Source organism: Drosophila sechellia, chromosome 3R (genome assembly GCF_004382195.2).
Source record: "Drosophila sechellia strain sech25 chromosome 3R, ASM438219v1, whole genome shotgun sequence".
Taxonomy (NCBI): domain Eukaryota; kingdom Metazoa; phylum Arthropoda; class Insecta; order Diptera; family Drosophilidae; genus Drosophila; species Drosophila sechellia.
In genome coordinates, this window is record NC_045952.1 from 14106770 (window position 1) to 14125772 (window position 19003).

Below are 19003 nucleotides of genomic sequence, written 5' to 3' on the forward strand. Positions count from 1 at the left end.
CAGCTTACACATCTGGCTTTTGGCTTGGTTTTCTAGTGTTGGTCAAATATTTGCGCCAGCGAAAAGAGTCATCATCATTAATAATGATGGAAATTTCACCTGCTGGAAAAGCGTTTTTCGTTTCGCGTACTACTACCGCCGCTCCATGTTTATGTTTTCTTTATTTAGGCAAATCCATCAATTAATCTCGAGAGCGTGTGGCCCACTGTTGGCTATTGGCCACTGGGAATAGGCATCTGGAAACTGGATGCACATTTACTTGCTCGGAAAACGCCGTCGAGCGTGACGAAAACAAGCTTCTAATCTGGCCCAGCCGAGCTGGCAACTTTTCGATTCGATCTGTCCCCGAATTGATTGATTTGTCAGCGACCGGCCACTGACAATCCCACAAATCCCAAGATTTATGTCCAGCTATAATGGCCATATGTCTGCTGACCATTTTCAGACAAATTATGCATAGGCTGCGAAGCTCAATGTAATATTGAAATGATGTCATCGCGACGATCGGTCGATAAACAAAAATCAATTTAAAATTAATGTCCATTGAACGGCTGTGAAGTAAAATACACACGTAATATCGTGTGTTATTTTTTATGTTTTTCTAAAGCCAATGTCCTTCAGTCTCTAGCATTAATTTTGTTAATAAAATAGCAAAAATAGTTATTTGAAAATATCAAAACGATAGCAATTAAGCTAACTAACAAGTCTCGGTAAAGTCTCTTCAAATGAATTAAATCGTAATCCATCATCATTAGTGAATGACTTTTTCTTTCTGTGTGGCTAAGGCGGCCACTGAGATTACAGAGTAGAAATCGGGCCACCTGAACCATTTAATTGTTGCGATTTTTCACAAAATTGAAACATCTTCCGGCATGGAGAGCCAAGACAAACGATGTGTGCACCGAAATTAGTTTTTCGCATGTTGGCTGCCCCGAGGCGTGAAAAGATTTTCGCATGCAAGGTGCGGCGGTTACAACAACCACTACAACATCAACAACAACAACTGAAGCTTAAGCGGTAGAAACAACAGCACCTGGAATAACAACAACAAACACAGCAGCATAGCAACAAAAACAGCCACTGGCAGCGCGGCAAGTGTTGCTCTAATTTATAAAATGTTTTTTGCTACCAACTCAGCGGCTGCTGGAAAGCCCCAAAATCCAAAAAAAAAAACTGATCGAAGGGGGTGTACCCCTTGTTAACATATTTTAAAGTAAGTACCCTTGATATTTCAGAGTTTTAAAATTTTAAGGACATATGGCACATTGAACATAGATTATTATAAATTATATTCTCATCTATAAATGACCAATACAGCCACAAGTCCAGTTCGGTTTAGCCAAAGTCGAGGGTATTTTTCACAAATTAATTGCCTTGCGGTTCTCACACACTCACACTCTTCTAAGGCATGGCAGAAATTTCACTTCTATAGAAATTCCGGAGCTCGGCGATCGCAGAGCCTGGGGTTTTTCTTTCACACTTTTTCTAACCGCCGCTGTCACTTGCTTTAGTTGCTGCGCTGATGTTGCTGCTGCTGCTGTTGTTTCGCTGATGTTGCTGCTGCTGTTGCGATGGCCATTGCCTTTGTTTATTACGCACGACATGCCACACTCGCCCACCCATCATAAATGCCATCACATGTTTTAATTAAATGCCAGCGCAGCGAGGCCTTAAAAACTTTATATTTCTTGTCCATTAATTGAAATTACAAAGCAACACGATAATATCCGTCTGTCAGGCGTTTTTTTCTTATTTCTTTCAGCAATAATTTGGATTTTTACTATTTTCACGAAGATGTTACCAAGTTGACAACGCGTCGGCAAATGGGGGAAGCGACTTTCACTCCTTTTGAGCACGGAAGGTATGTTTATTGCCCAGCCGGTAGGTAGTTCGGATTTTATGTTCTATTGTGGCCATAAAAGTAAAACATATTGCATGGTTCGATGGATTATCGATGGCTCAAGTTCGTTGCCAGAGTCTTTTGTTTCATTCACGGGTGTAAAAAGTGGAGAAACAAGCAGTGCGTGGGTCGCTTTTTGGGTGCCAACGAACCACTTTCGTTGCTGCCATCAATCAATTGCCAATTGCTAATGCAAATTGAATGCTGTTTTCATAAACAACATCCAAATACACGCGAAATGTCATTAATTTCAGCGCCGCAGCGCCGGAAAAAGCTCGACCAAATCAAGTCGAGCATTTGTCTCATCGCTTAAACATTTCAATTTCACTCGCAGCGCGCAGTCCGTAGTTTCTTTTATTTATGGCTACTAAATTACGTATCCGTGCTGTGGTCCCGATGCCGGCCAGGCTTTGATTAATGATCTCGCCCGGCACACTGACTCAGAAAGCATTGGAAAAGCGGTGGATATGGGTTTTGGACGTTGGGCGGCGGGCGGCGGGGAGTTCGGGGGAACTGGACCGGCGGAACTGGGCCCACTAACGATACAAATGTACCGCTATCGCCACACAGTAGTCGCTGTGACACGAAAGTTGCCAAGCACACGCTAATCAGGTTAATTGTCTCTCAATTTCCTGCAACTTGCCGCAAATGCATTTCAATGAGCTGCCAATTTGCGGGGGAGGCAATGGGATGCTGGAAAAGGGTGAATCGGTACACTGAGGGAAAAGTCGGTCACAAATAATGGTATTTTGAGCTCTTGTTTGAACGGTGACTGCAAATTTTGTTTTGATAGGAAAATAACGAAGCCGTTTTATTCAGCCACTCATTTTGGAAACCGAGAGCATGGTTTCAATTTAATTATGATAGACTCCAACAGAAAGCTAGACTTGCTTTTATAACTAATAATGGTTATTAAGAAACGGCTTACCAAATACTTAAAATTAATTATGGTATAAATGTAAACTGCGAAAAGAAATTCATTTTATTTCCTTTTTTGTAATGCAATAAAAGTAAAAAGTTTATTGTATCATAAATTTAGTGTAATAAAAAGACATTACTTTTATTTCACCAATGGGAAGTGCAAAATTTAAATGCTTTTTTTTATATATATATTGGGGCAAATTTATTGCTAAAGTTTTTAGAATGTATTTGTTCGCTGTGCAGCCTTTTTGCAACAGAGGCGTTTAAAAAGGAAAGCTATCTCGAGTCACCTCTGAATTACGGCAATTTGAAAGCAGCAACAACTGCAAGGCCGGCAAAAAGTGCATCAGCATTAACGAGCTGCTCATATTTCAGTCGTTTATCTCTCTCACTTGGCGAAAATCCTTAAAGAAAAATGCACATATTTAACTAATGATGGCCACTTAACACAAACCCCGCGACAAATCAACAAAAATACGCCATCATACACGGGCAACTTTCCCAGACATTCGGTCGACAGTCGGCGTGGGTGAGCAACAATGCCACGAATATTGTACGAGTATATAAATATATAAACATTAAAATTATTAAATGCCTTGCTGATTATGCGCAGGCAGATCCGTGGAGCCGGTCGGTTTGCTTGTCCGTTTGTTAGTCTGTCCGTTCGCCCGTCCGTTTGTTTGTTTGTTTGTTGTGCTTGCTGATGATGTTACCCCCCAGCAGCAGCAGCAGAGGTTGCAGAGATGCAGATGCAGTTGGAGATGCCGCTGCTGATGACAACAACAATAATATTGTTAATGATAATGCTTATGAGTTTTCCTTGTAACTGCCGTCTGCTGTGGGCCGAGTGATAAACGTTGTGCATGTGCAATTAGTAAATGTGTTTCACCAAATGCCAGCCGTATATTGGGAAAAAGCCTAACAAGGAAACCAACTGTTGGCCAACTTTCCATCACATGAGAGTGGACAGTGACAGTCGGCCGAAACGTATTGACAGTTGCAAATCAAATCGTACATTTGAGTGCATATTCGACATATAAATTATGGATATATCCATTCTACCCCGACCCCTTTTCACTTCGCAATTGCTGAGATCCATTTCCCGCTCCGGTTTGCTAAACATGTCTTTCGGAGCTTGTTCAGTGAATCATGGCAAACATTTCGCGGAAATCGCAACCAGCTACAACAATAACAACATGAGTTAAAAGCACCTAAGTAAACATGAAAGAAAGGGGCTTGGGAATTAAGATTTTTCAATACGCTAACCATAAATTAGTTGCATATTGATTACTTGGATTTTATTGAATATAAATAATATGTAATAGTCATAATATCACGTTAATTAGAGAAGGGAAAATCCGAGCCAGTTGTAGCTTCTCAAATCGGTTAAGTGACTCACCTTGTCTATAGAAAAGTAACGTATTCGCTTATAAAACAATTATACCCTTATTAAGGGTATTTATGCCCGGGGAGTTGTGGGCTTTCCAAATGCCTGGATACATCGCATTTCATTGCGACTCATTTCATTCAGTTAGATACATTTGAATGTCCCAGTTGCCTGGTTAGTCAGCACTTTAAATGCGATTCGATTAGCTGGGGCTCTAGAACAAAGCCTGGTACTCATAATCTTGAGGACAAGTCACTTTGGACTTGGTTTTTTACTGGCAGGCAGCACGTGCTGGCCCCCAATGGCTGATGAAGATACATTACTGTATTGGCCGGGCTTGGTAAGTTGGTTGGCTTGGCTTACCCATTCAAATGGCAAATTGAAATGCCAACTTGTGTGGCTTTGGCCGATTGCAATCAGCTGGCACAGTTTGTCTTCATCAGCTGCAAAAATAAGTTAATTGCTTGGCCAAGACAAAGTTGTAACTGCGGAGTTGGCTTAGTCGCACTCCAGTTGGCGAGTGGGGGAACCCAGCTCCATGACAAGGTCATCAACCTTCTTTCGCCTTGATTAAGACATTTTATGGTTGCGGTCCAGTGGATATGGGTCTTGGAATGGGAATGCCAGTGGAAATGGAGGCGGGAATGCGAATGCCAATGAATGGCTTTCTTTTGTGGGGCGGTCGGGGCTTTGAAATGTCGAACAAATGTTTTAAACTGCATGAATTGGCAATATTTGTTATTTCTCCCTCATTGTTGCTTCTTTCACTCGATTGGTTTTTATATCTTGCTCTTTTACTTTTATGTTTTGGCCAAGTCTGGCCCGGTGAGAATTCGCATGGCTAACGGACACACGACTTGGTAACAAATTGAAATTACCTTACATAAAAATTGTTTGACCGAAATTGTTTTTTGGGCACTTTGCCTGCAAATGAAGGCGAATTATGTTGTTCAAGACAATTAAGCTGCAACACGCGGAAACAATTTGCTTTGGGGCCCAGAGCTAGGCACAAACAACGAAGTCAACAACAACATGCCCACAAAAGCCAAATGACGCTTTTTGGCCAAAATAACATTAAAGCAACAACGGACACAACAACTATAAGTACGCTCAGTTTCAACGCATTGCGCAACATAATTGAAATGAAATGGAATTGAACAACAACGAGCAACAATTTGCAAAATTGACATTTAAATAAGCATTAACGGCATTGTCGGTGCTCCGTTTTTGGTTCGCCTTGGAAAGTGGTTACCCTTACGATTGAGAAAGAAAATATACGATAAATTGACACAATAATTAGGAACTGTTTTATATACTAGCATATGTTCTTTAAACCGAATGTCAACGCAGCCAGTGCTTGGTTATATACTTTAGATAAATAATATTATTTTGATATGTACTAGTACGAATATACCATACTTAAGAAAATATTACTAAGTAAATCGAAAACTTTTTATGGGTAATTTATTACGCCAACCAAGACCATTATAATATATAAATATAAACATCACTTAATATAGTCGTTTAAAAATACCCATCGTATTTGAATAGATTATAAATTACCAAAATCAGTTGAAGGATTTTTTCCAAGTGCTCCTTTCTGGCTCGAAAAGTGAGAGTCATGTAGACGCACTCGAGACCTAGGCTAAGTACTTTCGCAGACAGCGTTTGGACCCAGTGCTAACAACCGACCAACGAGCAGGACCCAGCCCTTTTTTTCATGACTTAATCTTATCAGACAAGCACTGGCATTAAAAATGCACTTCAAGGTTCTGGCCATGATTATGGCCTGTGTGTGCCTGCGCTCAGCTCATTTCGTTAAATGGTTTTTTGTGGCCGCGGTGGAGCATAATTCATGGTTGCAGGATTACAGAATGAGTGGAGGAGCAGCATGAGGAGGAGCTGGATGAGCCATTGTGGAAAATCAGCAACGCTTGTTTGGCCAGCTCAAAAAATGCTAGCAGGAATTAAGTTGTTGTGCGTGGACATCAAGGTCGAGGAGCGACTGGCGGCACATTGCCTGCGATCCGTGGATGGACACTACAACACTTTTCGCCTTGACCCCGCCGGAGTTAACTTTTCATTTCCCAACTGCCCACATCGCATTAATGCCCAAGTTTATGGCAGCTGCCACAGTGCTCCCCGCAAATAGAAAAGCCAACCAAAAGCCAGCTACTGTGCCGCATTTAAGCCGCTTTGGTTCTGGGGCGAACAAATGCGATTTGGCCCATAAAGTTTTGTATTAGCGGGGCCAAAGCGCAACAACAACTTCGATAACAAAAGGCACAACAATAACAAGTCAATTGGCGGGCGGGCGGCATTTGCCGAAATCTTGCACAAATCACATAAATCGCCGCTCAAATCCAACTCCGTATTTGGCCAAAATGCCAAACTCACGGCTAATGCTCATAAGTTTGCCGCGATTGCTTCAAAAAGCCGTTTTTGCTTGCTGCGATTGACGGGCATGAGAATACTTGCGGTCGACAGCAAATCCATCGATCCAGCGATCGCAACCATTAGCGACATGTGGTTTCTATAATTTTTCGTAATTACATAAATTGGTAAACGGTGATGGGAAGTTCTGGAAACGAAACTACAATTGCGAGCCTCACAATTTAGCAATGTTAATTGCTGCACTGCGAATAAAAATACTTACAAAAAACGGATAAATTTCTTTATTCTAAAGCTACGAAAATAAATCATTTGTTAAAACACCCTTATAAAGAAATTAAATGGTAATATATATATAGTTTATATACACTACAATAACATTTAGAAAATAATTCAGATCCGTAGTTTCCCTGTCTGTATGATTGATTGGAAAACTGCTAAATATTTATGCCAGTGAATGTCTATTACCTTGAGAATTAGTCAGCAAACGCTGCTGATGAAATGCGCAAACGGGCATCTCCGCGGCGATGACAATCGAATCGCATCGATCGAATCCCAGGGATTTCTGACCAGGTCGCCGGGTAATAAATTCGATTTAAGCGAAGCTCATTCGGAGCTGAGCAGTGGGCACAATTTAATGAAAGTGAGGCTGCTGGGCCAACAATTTATTAACATATTACCAACAATTGTTGCAATTTGATTTGCTTTATGGCCGCAACGTGCCCGCGATGCGCCGCCAGCGATAAGGAGCATCTACATCTGCGTGGCCCCGCCCTTCTGGAGATGCAGATGTGGGATACGAGTCGAGTGTTGGATCTGCAGATTCCGCAAAAGGGGGAAAACGGGAACGGGAACGGCTTCTGCCCACGACCAAAAAACAAGAAAATTCGCGGTAACTCGCCCAGTGTGAGTGTGTGTCTTGTACTGTTTTGAGGGCTGAGAAGTCGAGTCATTCCGCGTCCGCGGGGATGGGGAAAAAAGGTTACACAATTCATTTCATTTGGTGCAAGGCATAAATCAAGCCAACAACAAGCGGCAAACCGGCTGGAGGCATCTTCCATCTTCCTGCTGCTAGCTGGGAGGTCGAAAGAGCTGACCAAGCTGACCCAGTGATATATGATTTTGTTAATTTAGTCCATTGAAATAAACTGCACCAGTCGAGATTGCAGCAGTCTGCCAAAACGAGTTCGTTGCCTAAGTCTTTTGTTTTGCATGCACAGAACTTTTTTCTGCCGGCCGCTTGCGTAATCGAACTTGAAACAAAATCACTCACGCAGCAGACGAATGGCGAGAAGTCCAAAAATAAATGCGGTTAATTGAACGAGTGTCCAGTGGTCAATTCGCTGACAGATCTGGGAGAGATGTACAACATGGCAAGGCGGCGGCCTCTCAAGGTTGCAGTGAAAGTGTTTTTACTTTTGTTTGCCCGCCGTCCGTTGCCAGGCTCTTTTATGACCTTTTTTCCGACGCGGCACTGCATTTCGCAGGCTTCCAGGCTGCTGCACTCCACTGACGAATTGCATGCTATAAAAGTGGCCAGCGCCAGTTGCGGTAACAGCAAATAAAACAGATTTACAGTCATGGGCAACGCATTACAGCTGCCTCGGCATGAACCATAGACTCGCTAGTTATTTCAATAGAATATATTTAGAAAAATGTAGTTACCTAATTACCACCAATTTTTGATTTTTTGCTATCTTAAAAATTGGTTTAGTTTAGTTTACACTGTTATTGACTACTACTTTGTTTGCCGCTGCTGTAATTGAGCCTGTGCATATGCGAAGCCAATTAATGGGCGTGAAAGTTTATTATCATTTGCTCAAGTTTTTGCTGCTGCAGAGCCTGGCATTTTTTTTTTTTGGCGGGCTACTCGGCTTTTGGAGCTTACTTTTTTTGTTGCACGAGGGTTATCTCACCGTGGCGAGATACTCGCATCGATATGCGAATATTTATCACTTTCTGTTTGCTCTGTGTGGCAGCTGCGATAATCGCTGAAATGTGCTGAAAAATTGCAGCATTTTAATTGTTTAAGGCGATGCCAACTTTGTTGCCGTGAGGAGACTGTATGCAGAGACCGCCTGGTAACTTTCAACGTTTCAACATCGGCGCGTTGTTGCACAATGGCGGTGCAAAACGCATCATCGACACATTTGAGGCATACACTCTATGGCCAATTATAAGTTCATTTACCTGACAGCACAGCATGCAAAACAAAAAACGGGAAGAAACGTGTGCAGGCATGTGAAAAATATTGCCACCGCATTATTATTAATTTTTTAACACTTTCCATTCGGTTTTTGCACGCCAAAAAAAGTTATTGACTAATAGTATCGATGAAGAAAGTTACAGAATGAAACCTGAGGAAAAAGAATTTCCAATAATCTGACATGTTTCAGACACATTATACCAGCAGCTCAAATCAGTTAGGAGGCATGCAGTAGATTTTACCACTTTTCAAATAATAACAATAATCAAACACTTTCTCTCAGTGTTCTGGTAGTTGGTCGCTCGTTGCTATTACATTACTGTGGCGTTGCATTTGATTTGATTAAAAACCGCAGTTATCTGCCTCACTTTGTCGCCGGCTTGATGTTAACATCGACACTTTGTTGGCGCTCCGGTCAGCGTGCTCCTTTGATTCGGCGGTGGATGCCGGGGGGTGGTGTCCATTCCGTCTGGTTGACTACAATGTAAGTCGTAAGCCGCTTGTCCGCCGGCCATGTAATCCCGCTGGCATTATGCGACACTTGCATGTGTTTTGTATGGCAAGGTCGGCTCATGGCCAGGCTCAAAAATAAAATTATTAATGGCCTAGGCCAGCGGTGCGTTTAATTAGGATTTAAATATTGAAAATCGAAATTTATTCACTCGCCCCATCGCTGCACCGAAAATTGCTTTTAAATCCGCACAATATCAGTAAATTGTTTAATGCGATTTGCGACATATCAGAAATGTATAATCTCAGCCTTGCTGTTTAAAGCCAAATTGCGACCGCTGGCTGCCCCAGAGCCAAGTCGTGAGTCAGGCGGCAATTTATTTTCGCCGAATTAAATGCAAATTGACAGTTCCAATTGCATTCTAAAGGTAAAAATAAAACAGCATACGGCAAAATCGAAAATCCAAAATCGAAATCCAAATGCAAATCGTGTTTCGTTGTTGTTTTGCAATTAATCAATTAGGCGCAGCCTCGGCTTCAGATTCAGTCTGTTTCAGCTGAAGCTTGAGGATAACACTGGGCAAAATAAATTGCCATATTGTTTGACTTGGTTGTAACTAACATGTAAAATACAGACTAGTAAATGGAACCTAATACCAGATCCTTGAAAAACTGGAAAATTCAGAAAAGTTATTAAATTCGCTTACATTAATTCTTTCTTTAGCTATGTCATAAAATACTAGACTAGAATTTCGGTGAGTGTCTTTTCCCGCTTAAGACCAGTCAGTGTCAGTGTGTCAGGCATCAATGCCCGCGAATCCAGCTCTGACGATTCGCTGGATTCGTTGTCACCTCGAGGGAGCTGCAAGAACTGAATTGAACGGCACTCCCCGACTTTTGACGGAGCCTTGTATGCAAATGCGGCTCTTGATTTTTGCAATTTTGTGGGCCTTTAGATTTGTTTTTTTTGTTGTTGTTTGAGCAATTGCCCGCTGTTCTGGCGATATGACGCCGCATGCATAATGAGCCTGGGTATTCAAATGAGAGTTTTACGCTTTGTTTTATTGGTCTTAAATTGCATTTAGCGTCAAATGTCCCGCGCAGCGAACGTAAATAACGCAGAAGAAATACACTCGAACGTATTTCTTTTGGGCTTTTTGTTTTTCATTTTGCATTTTGCATAGCGGCATGAATAAATCTTCAAACGAGCAATCACTCAACGGCGACGGGAACTCTGCCAAAGGTGTGACTCACCTCACGAGATCTCTGATGTTCGTCGCAATCATCATCGTCATAATGATCAGTTCGTAATTACGATATTCCGTTCGTCTAGAGATCTCTAAAAATATCCGCGGGGGATAAATTCGAATTTGAAGCGCTCGCCAATTCAAATTGACAATTTTGGGGCATGTTTATGTTGATAGTATAATTCGTTTTGATCGGCGTTGAGCAATCCTATCTATAGAGCGACCTTGGCGATGCAATTGCCGGGGATTGCACAATTTGGCATGTACTTGAGACTTCACACTCGATTGCCAGAAGTAAAAGTTCGCACAGTTTGCCTTTCCCATCGGATAATTATTGTTTATGCAAACATACAATAAATGAGAAAATATACGGGGGATCTTCAGTTCTCGTTAATTGGATTACAAAAGGTAACGCCCCCTGTTAAGCGGCCGAAAGCTACGAGCACGAGATGCAGTATCTTATTATACAGATACGCCAAAAGATACCGCCCGATACAGATACACAGATACAGATAGGGGCCAATGTAAGTAGATATGGAGTGGCACACTAGCTGCAGTTTACTGCTGCTGCCGATGCTGAGTGTTGAATCATGCAATTCAAATAGACACGAACGAAAAACGAGAAATCATCATTAATATATCAACGGCGAGCGCCTGTATCTTTCTATCTTGCAGATACATTTGGCTGCACGCGCGTTCGGTTGAAAGGCATATGAATGACTTTGATGATTGGGAAAGTGTTTTTGCGGCGAATGCGTTTGCCGATTTGCAGCATGCTAATTGCAGCATTTTCGCACTTTGGCAGTCTCTATGCGTCATGCGTGCCGGGGTAATCCAAAACAAAATTTATTAAGTTTATGATTTAATTAATAATTTTACCAGCCCATCTGCAAGTACCGCGCTGACATTTACTGTTGTTAAGCGTGTCTCCGTTTTGTATCTTTCAATCTCTTGACTGCCTCGCAACCCCTTCGATCACTTAACTTCATTAATTTGCGCCGCAGCGGGTTAATGGTTTTTAAAGGGCCTTTAAAAGGCATGTGGTGTATACACATATAAGTATATTTTTGAGATAGGGGTTCGGTGAAATTTGATAGCCGAAAACCCCATGCAGTTGGTGAAAAAGTGCACAGCATGTATCGACGATCTCCAATCCTGTTCAATTGCATAAGCCGCAAAGGGCGAAAATTCCCAAAAATCCACAAAAATTACCCAAGAATGTTGATTAAACGACGCTATATTGAGTTACACTGATAAGTCCGCCTTCAAAATATGTCAAAGGGAATGTCTGTTTTCGGCAAGAATCCATCGATAAGACGGATCAGCTTTCTTGGGGCCGATCAATATATGTTCTTCGTTTTTAAGCATAAGCGCCTGCTTTTAGAACTCTCTTTCTGCATCTCCTTTGATTTATGGATGAAAAACGGCCACATGGTCACTGGGCTTCCTGCTTCGCTGCCGGGATTGGCAATCATCGGCGAGTAAAAACCAATTTATTTTACGCTGGCCCACAGTTGAAGACCCCACCGGACTTTCAGCTTAATATATTCGGATTTTAATGCACTTTCTGGCCTGTCCGCATGCAGCAACATAATTAAAAACCCTGCCCCAGCGACACCCGAAAAATTATCAAGCACCACTGGTTGAACCACCGAAAAGAAACCACCACATTGCACCCATAAATGACGTGCGGCTGTTGCATTATTTGCCTTTCTTTTGGCCAACAGCAGCCGGGGCATGTCGTTAATATTATTTGGCTTGATAAACTTCTGCCACAAGACAATCGAAATTACTCAATCACGTCGAGGAGGCTGGAGACTGTGCACTGCGAGAAAATTTGGGGAGTGTACGCAGTTGGTTATTAGAAATCACAACAAGAAAGGGAAGAATTCTATGTTTCAAACATGATTTGTTTCCCAGATTTTTAGGACACTAAGTTAAGAGTACCCCAATATTAATTTTGAAATATTGTTTTTCTGAATGTTCCTGATTTTTGGGATTGGGCTGCATTTTTAGTTGTTAGTACAACGGGCGTGCATCAAATTGCGGCCCAAAAAGCTGTCAATGCCGCGCCTTTTTTCGCCGGAGCCTGATGCCTGGAGGCTATTCGGCTGTTCCTCCGGGCTGCTCCCGTCGAGTCCCTGGCTGCCTGGTTCCCGTGATCCCTCCGGGAGTCGCCTGTCGTGTAATTGATGTCAATTGCAGCTGATGCAGTTGGTGGTGCACCCACCTCGCTTCGTTAAATGCCAAATATAATTTAATAGGAAGTGAAAACAAGCAAAGGGTACAAATTACACTGCCAGCAAGTATAATGATTGATTTGTATCGGCTATGAACGAGCTATGAAAAAGGCAACAAAATCGCAATATCGCCAAATTTGCCATTAAAAAAGCAAACATATGTATGTCTGCTGGGCGAACGAACGAGATGCTGCGATTGTCGGCTGCCAATTTTCTGCGCCCAATTTCGTAAGCGCTCAAAGTTTGATACTTTTTGCCCCAACCCCGGTCTGTTTACTATCTCTGCGGCCATTTCCGCATAATAACAATAATTTGGCGGACTGTTTGCCCAAATCGAGTTAGCAAAATAGACGGGGCCGTAAGCGTCTTTATTGTGTGGCAGTGGCAGGATCGCCACAATTGCAGTTATTTCGACTCCGGCAATTGCATCATAACAATCATCATTGGCCCTGGCCAAAAATTTGCATCATTACGTTCACTCTCTCCGCGAAATGGAATACAGAAGAAATATCCACATAGGTGGCATTCGGTGGGCTTATTAGCCGAGGAGTGCATTTGCAGTTTGTTTTTCCCTTGGCGACTTTGGAAAGTCGAGTTTTGGCCGATATGGCTGACTAACCTGCAGCAATGCAGCTTTCGGCCAAGAGCGAAAGGCGGGAAAGGTGTTGGCGAATTTTCGGACTCGGATCGCTGGGTTTTACGAAAGTTGTTTGAAGGTTGTGGCCACTTCTGCCGTTGGGTCATATAACTTCCCATAACTTCCCATGTGGCCAGGTTGAGTCATTGCGGGTCAGTGGCCTTTGCCGCCTGCATCCACCCCACTGCAACTCCTATTCATTGGCCAACTGCCTAACTGCCTCTTAATGATGACTGCCAACTTCTGCACTCGGAATTGCACGCGCACAACTCATTTATTTTAAATTGAACTCGATTGCCCAACCCCTGGTGCACATAAAAAAAAGAAGACTGGCTTCAATAAAGGAAATAGCATCCAAACCAATATTTCCTGCTATAAACACAATGGTGGATCAGGTTATTAGTTGAATGTGCATATCTAAATGTACATTTAATGTGCAGTACGGATTGCTTTGAGACAATAAATTAACATAATTATATTCTATAAAACCCATTTTTTTCTGTAAGCTATCTAAATTTTTTTGAAGTGCACCTGATTGTCTGCACGCGCCCACAACAAAGTAACAAAGTGTAACTAAGCCGCGAGCGTCGAACCCTCATGAGTTTCTAATTGAAATAAATTGCTGGCAACTCCGGCAGCAATGCCAGCATGCCCTTGAATTAGCAGCCAACTAGCTTGAATTCGTTTCAATTGGCTCGTTTATGCTGGAGCGGGATGGCCGAAAGCTGCTCGAATTAATGAGCCACTCGGTGACCTTGACTCTCCCAGCCTCCCTTGCGTCCATATCCATCCATCTGCATCTGCAACTCCAATACCCAATCTCCATCTAAAGCCGAGTCGATTCGAATGTGTGTCAAATGCAACATGCAGCGGGCTGCAGACGTGACTAACCGACTTTCATGTCATAACTTTTGTGAAGTTCAAGTTGCTGCCACCCGCTTAAGCCACCACCCCTCCTTTTTGTCTAGCGAGCCGCTCAATTAAGGCGCATAAATTATGTGCCGCTCTTGCAACGGCCGCCAAATTGAAATCGTAAATTAACATTTGCCAGACGTTGCTGTTGCAGCAGTTGCAGTTGCAGTTGCCGTTTTCGGCCTGGCCAAAAGCTCTGGCCGTAACTTTTACATTTTGACCAAATATTTTTGCCAATTTTCACTAAGCTCCAGCCCACGCAGTCGTCGCCGCCCGATGGGTGAATGTTGAAAATGCTGCAAATGCTGGAAATGCTGGAAATCTACTGCCAGAGAGCAGGAAAAATTGTCAACGCCAAGCAAAATGAACGAAATGAAAATGGTAGCAATTGCCGTGGACATGCAACTTGGCCAAAAGTGACAGTTGCCAGTCAGTCAGTTTGTTTGTTTGTTTGCTTGCTTGTTTGCTGGCCAACCCGGCTGCCCGTGCATTCCATTTCGGCTCCCTCCGAAATCTAGTTTGATATTTTTATGTGTGACAGTTGCTTTATGTTACAATTTCCAGGCATTACTTTTTATTTCAAGTGCAAAATTTATTGCCATTTGCCAAGGTGCCAGAGAGCCAAGTTTCCACGGCCAGCGGCAACAGGATTCCGGGCTACCAGTGGCTAATCAGTGGCAATGTTTGTCGTTGTTGTCCACGTTGCTAAAGTTGCCAAAGACGCTGATGTGGCTGCTACCCTAGTTGCTGTTGTTGTCGCTGTCACTGGCTTCTTGGCTTTCACTGGCGAAAATTAGAAACACACTCTTCGTCCGGCATAACTCTGAATTAGTTCTGCCCAGCCTGGTTGGCATTGTGTGCAGCACAAAAGAAGCTTGGCACTGGAATGGACTTGCAATGGCTGTTAGCTGGATTTATGAAAACGGATCTGGAAACGAGTAAGAAACTTTGTAAGTCAGTTAATCAAGAAAATGTGCCACTAACTGGAAAGTGAAGATGTAATGCTTCTTTTATTTATTCAACAAATGCTTAAACAATTTCTTATTTGGGAAATATCCTAAAAGAGGTTGTATGTTCTTTTATAAGCTTTAGAAATTTATTTGATACCAATAGCTTCTCATTTCTTAAATGATATAATTATCTTACTTAATTTTCCCTTAATTATTATTCACTGAAGGCCTTACCCGTGTGATATTTCTCTCACCCAACATTTAGCAAATTGCGAAGTGGAGCTTCTCCAGGTCGGATTCCATAACTGCTTCGTCTGTTAATTGCTTGATGGGGCTCTCGGATTTCGTTAGCCACCCACTGGAGAAGAAAAGAAGGAGGAAAGCAGAAATTAGCCTGAAAAAGCGAGGACATTGCATAATGCATAAATTTCTTAGGCCAAATACTCCTGCGAATGGCCCGCCAGCTTTTCCCTACTTTTTCCTCGAAGCAGAGCGGCTTTTCCCGTAACGAGCCGCCAAACTGCAGTTGGTAATACGAGACCAACTTGGCCCGGCGCATTGGTGTTTTGTCGTTTTGTTGTTGTTTTGTTACTCGGCTGTTTGGTTGTTCGGTTGCCGTTGGCCGCTAGAGGTTGTTGCTTGGTAATAATGACAGTATGTGTCACATTGCAACCCACACGCATTCAATTTTACTGCACCTCGGCAGCAGCGACAAAGAGGAGCCTGCACCTTTATGAGCCTGGAAGTTGGGATTTTGGCTTTGGCCAGGGTTTTATTTTAAATGCCGATTTCTTTGGCGTTTTATTTTTTTGTCCCCAACCCCGACTGTGGCGCAAATTTGATCCAATTGTGCACTCATTTAATCGTGATCTTTATGCGAGTGTACAGTTGAATGTGTTTAGCCTTTTATGTCCATCGCTCGCCTGATCTCCTTTACATTTGGCCTGCGGTGGGTGACCCACATAATTTGCTCTTTTAATTCAGCTCCAGTTCGCTGTCATTGTTTTTATTCAACTCCTCAACTCAACTGGGCACAACTCAACTGAACTCATTGCTGAAGCTGCTCGTTTGCGGAGGCAGTGCGCAATAATTATGTAAAAAACATGTTAAACATTTAAGGAAGTTAATTAAATGGAAAATATATGTTTATTAAACGAGCCGGGACAGCCTTAATTGCCGAGTGCTTGGGGTGCCACAAAACAGGACCGAGATGGAGAGCCTTTGTCTGACGAACTGGGAGCCAGGCCGAGACGAAGGCCTTGTGTTTGCGATCGAGTGTGTTTTCCGGGTTTAAGATTTGATTGCTTGAAGAATGACTGGTCAGATGCAGCCCTGACTGGCCAAGAAAATATGCAAAATGCGTGTCCTTGTGCAGTGGACTTATATCAAAAAAAAAGGAGTATTTCATGTTTAAGCAACAGACTTTTGTTTACTTTAGTGACGATATGTGTTCAAGTTAATGATGATATATAATGTTCTTGCTAATATTTTACAAGACGTGGTTAGGTTCTAAGCCATTTATGTAAATAACAACTGACGTCTAATGATTATTTTTGTATAATTTTCCCACAGTCCATCGCAGTTTACTTGACCAAATTAGCATTGGCACATCGCAAATCTGCTTAATGACAAAGCTCATCACATTCGTTTTTATCTTCTCCCATTTAAAATATTTTTTTTAGCAATTTTTTCCATATTTTTATTTCAGGCGGACAAGCCCCTCGAAAATCGGGTTTGACATTAGGGCGTACTTCAAGTTAATTTCATGCCGCAACACGAACCCGCAAATTGAACGGAGACACTGGGCTTATATAATTAAGCCAGTTACCGTAATTACCATAAAGATAGACAATAATTTGGCCGCGCACGAAAAAAAAGTATAATTAAGCTGCGGCCGGAAGTGGAAACTACGGGGGACTTTTTTCTTGCCTGATTCGGCCCTCCTAACAATGTCAAGGACATCGCATCAAATGTTGGCTCAAATCTGAGTTGTATTTTTGTAAGTTTTCTGTTGTATGATTTTCAATACCCTTTGCTTTTCGGTTTTTGGCGAAAGCTTCAACACAAACAGAGGCTCGGATGCATTTTAGTTATGGCTGGAGTTTCGCAATGAATAAAACATTACGAAGGCGTTGCTCTGAACCAGCAGAAACAATAACTAAAGGCGTTGCTGCTACCACAGCCTGTCTCCCGGTTTTCCTCGCTGGATATTGGCCAAGCGGTAATACGTCAATAACCGTTTAGCGTACAAATTGAAATTTTTATTAGTTACGGACGCCGTCCAGAAAAACGAAAAAAAACACAAAAAAAAATTGAAGAAAAAAGAGCAAACTAAGCCATAGGCCCGCCGGCGATGCAACGGAAAGCGATGGAAAATAATAAAAACAAACCAGCTACTTAGACAGTTGCTGCGCGGGGCTGGTGGGGAGGTGGGTGGTGCGTCAGGTGGATGCAGGGGGTGGTGGGATGCTGGCCCGGCCAAGGAAGCCACACGAATGCCGCTGCTGAGATATCGCCAGAGATTATGTTTTGTGGCGGCGGTAGCAGCTGCCACCATTGTTTTTGTTTCCAGCCAATGCAGCTGATGTTGCTGTTGTGCCGCTGCTGGCCTTTTGGCTTTGTATCACGGCGCTGGCATCTGTGCGATGTGCAACACTTGCAGACATCTTGGCGCGCGCTTTTTTCTATATATGCATGGTTGTATATAATTTTTTGCCATTTTTTTCTCCAACTGTACATCGGCGGATGGGTAAATTTGTGTTTAGAAATTAGCCAGGCGGCACTCCGGCCACGCCCCGAATTGTCTGCCCCAACCCCACTCCTTACTCCCCATTCCCCGCCAGACTGTCCGACCCGTATCTGTATAATATGCCCGCAGGTGATGAAGCCGTTGTCGTTTCGCTTGTCGTTGTCGTCCCCCAACTGCATTTGCATTTGCATTCGTGGCCATGCTTCCTGTGCGGCTACTGTGGCCACCACTTTTGCATCCTGCTGTCATGCCAGCTACCGCACTTGGGCCACCCTCGCAGCATAGGGGCACTGGATAAGGCCGCCTTTCCAGGTGGGTCTGCTCAGTCTTATCTGACGCACTCTGATAGGAAATGTCTGACTATAAGCTGAGCCTCCATCTCCCTTAAAACCACCTTCTATTGAAGAAGAACAACAAGACTAAGTACATTTATCTGGAATTTTAATTAATTTTGTAAAGGAATTTACTAAGCTAAATTTCACAACGAACTATAAATAGATTAACTAGACAAAGAGTGAAAATCAGAAAGATCCAAATATCTAAACAAACTTTAATGGTTTCCGTGGGCAATTTTCTGCGAAACCATTGGTTTCCTGGTAAGTACACCACAATATTTCGACACTTGGAGGCGATTTCGCGATCTTTTTGCGTGAGCGCGACCATAAACGCGCCCTGCACTTGTTGTCACCTTTGATGTTTTTTCTCTTATTTGTGGGACGCACCTGAGTCGAGCTTGAAGCTAAATTTGGGAGAACAGAGCGGCGGGCTGTGCCTTTGTTTGTCTAGTCAGCGGATCTGAAAACGACGCAATCAATGGACCCGCGACATGCAACGCGGCAGTTGTTAAATGGTAAATGGTAAATAGTAACTAGCAAATGGTAAATGGCAACCTGGCCAGCGAACTGGGTTAAGTGCAGCCTCCGCTGGCTTTGCGCCTTTTCGCGGCAGTCGATGCCTCTCGACGTGCAATTTATGCATTTCGTGTTTACAGTTTTATGATTATGTTTTGCCTA

The 19003-nt window shown here is 42.8% G+C and overlaps 1 long non-coding RNA gene across 1 annotated transcript; it reads left to right on the top strand.

The window, feature by feature from the left end:
• Window positions 1-3230: 3230 nt before the first annotated feature.
• Window positions 3231-5670, top strand: LOC116801572. Its single transcript, XR_004362094.1, has 3 exons — window positions 3231-3374; window positions 5025-5068; window positions 5145-5670. It is a non-coding gene; the product is annotated as an uncharacterized LOC116801572 (long non-coding RNA).
• Window positions 5671-19003: the final 13333 nt, after the last annotated feature.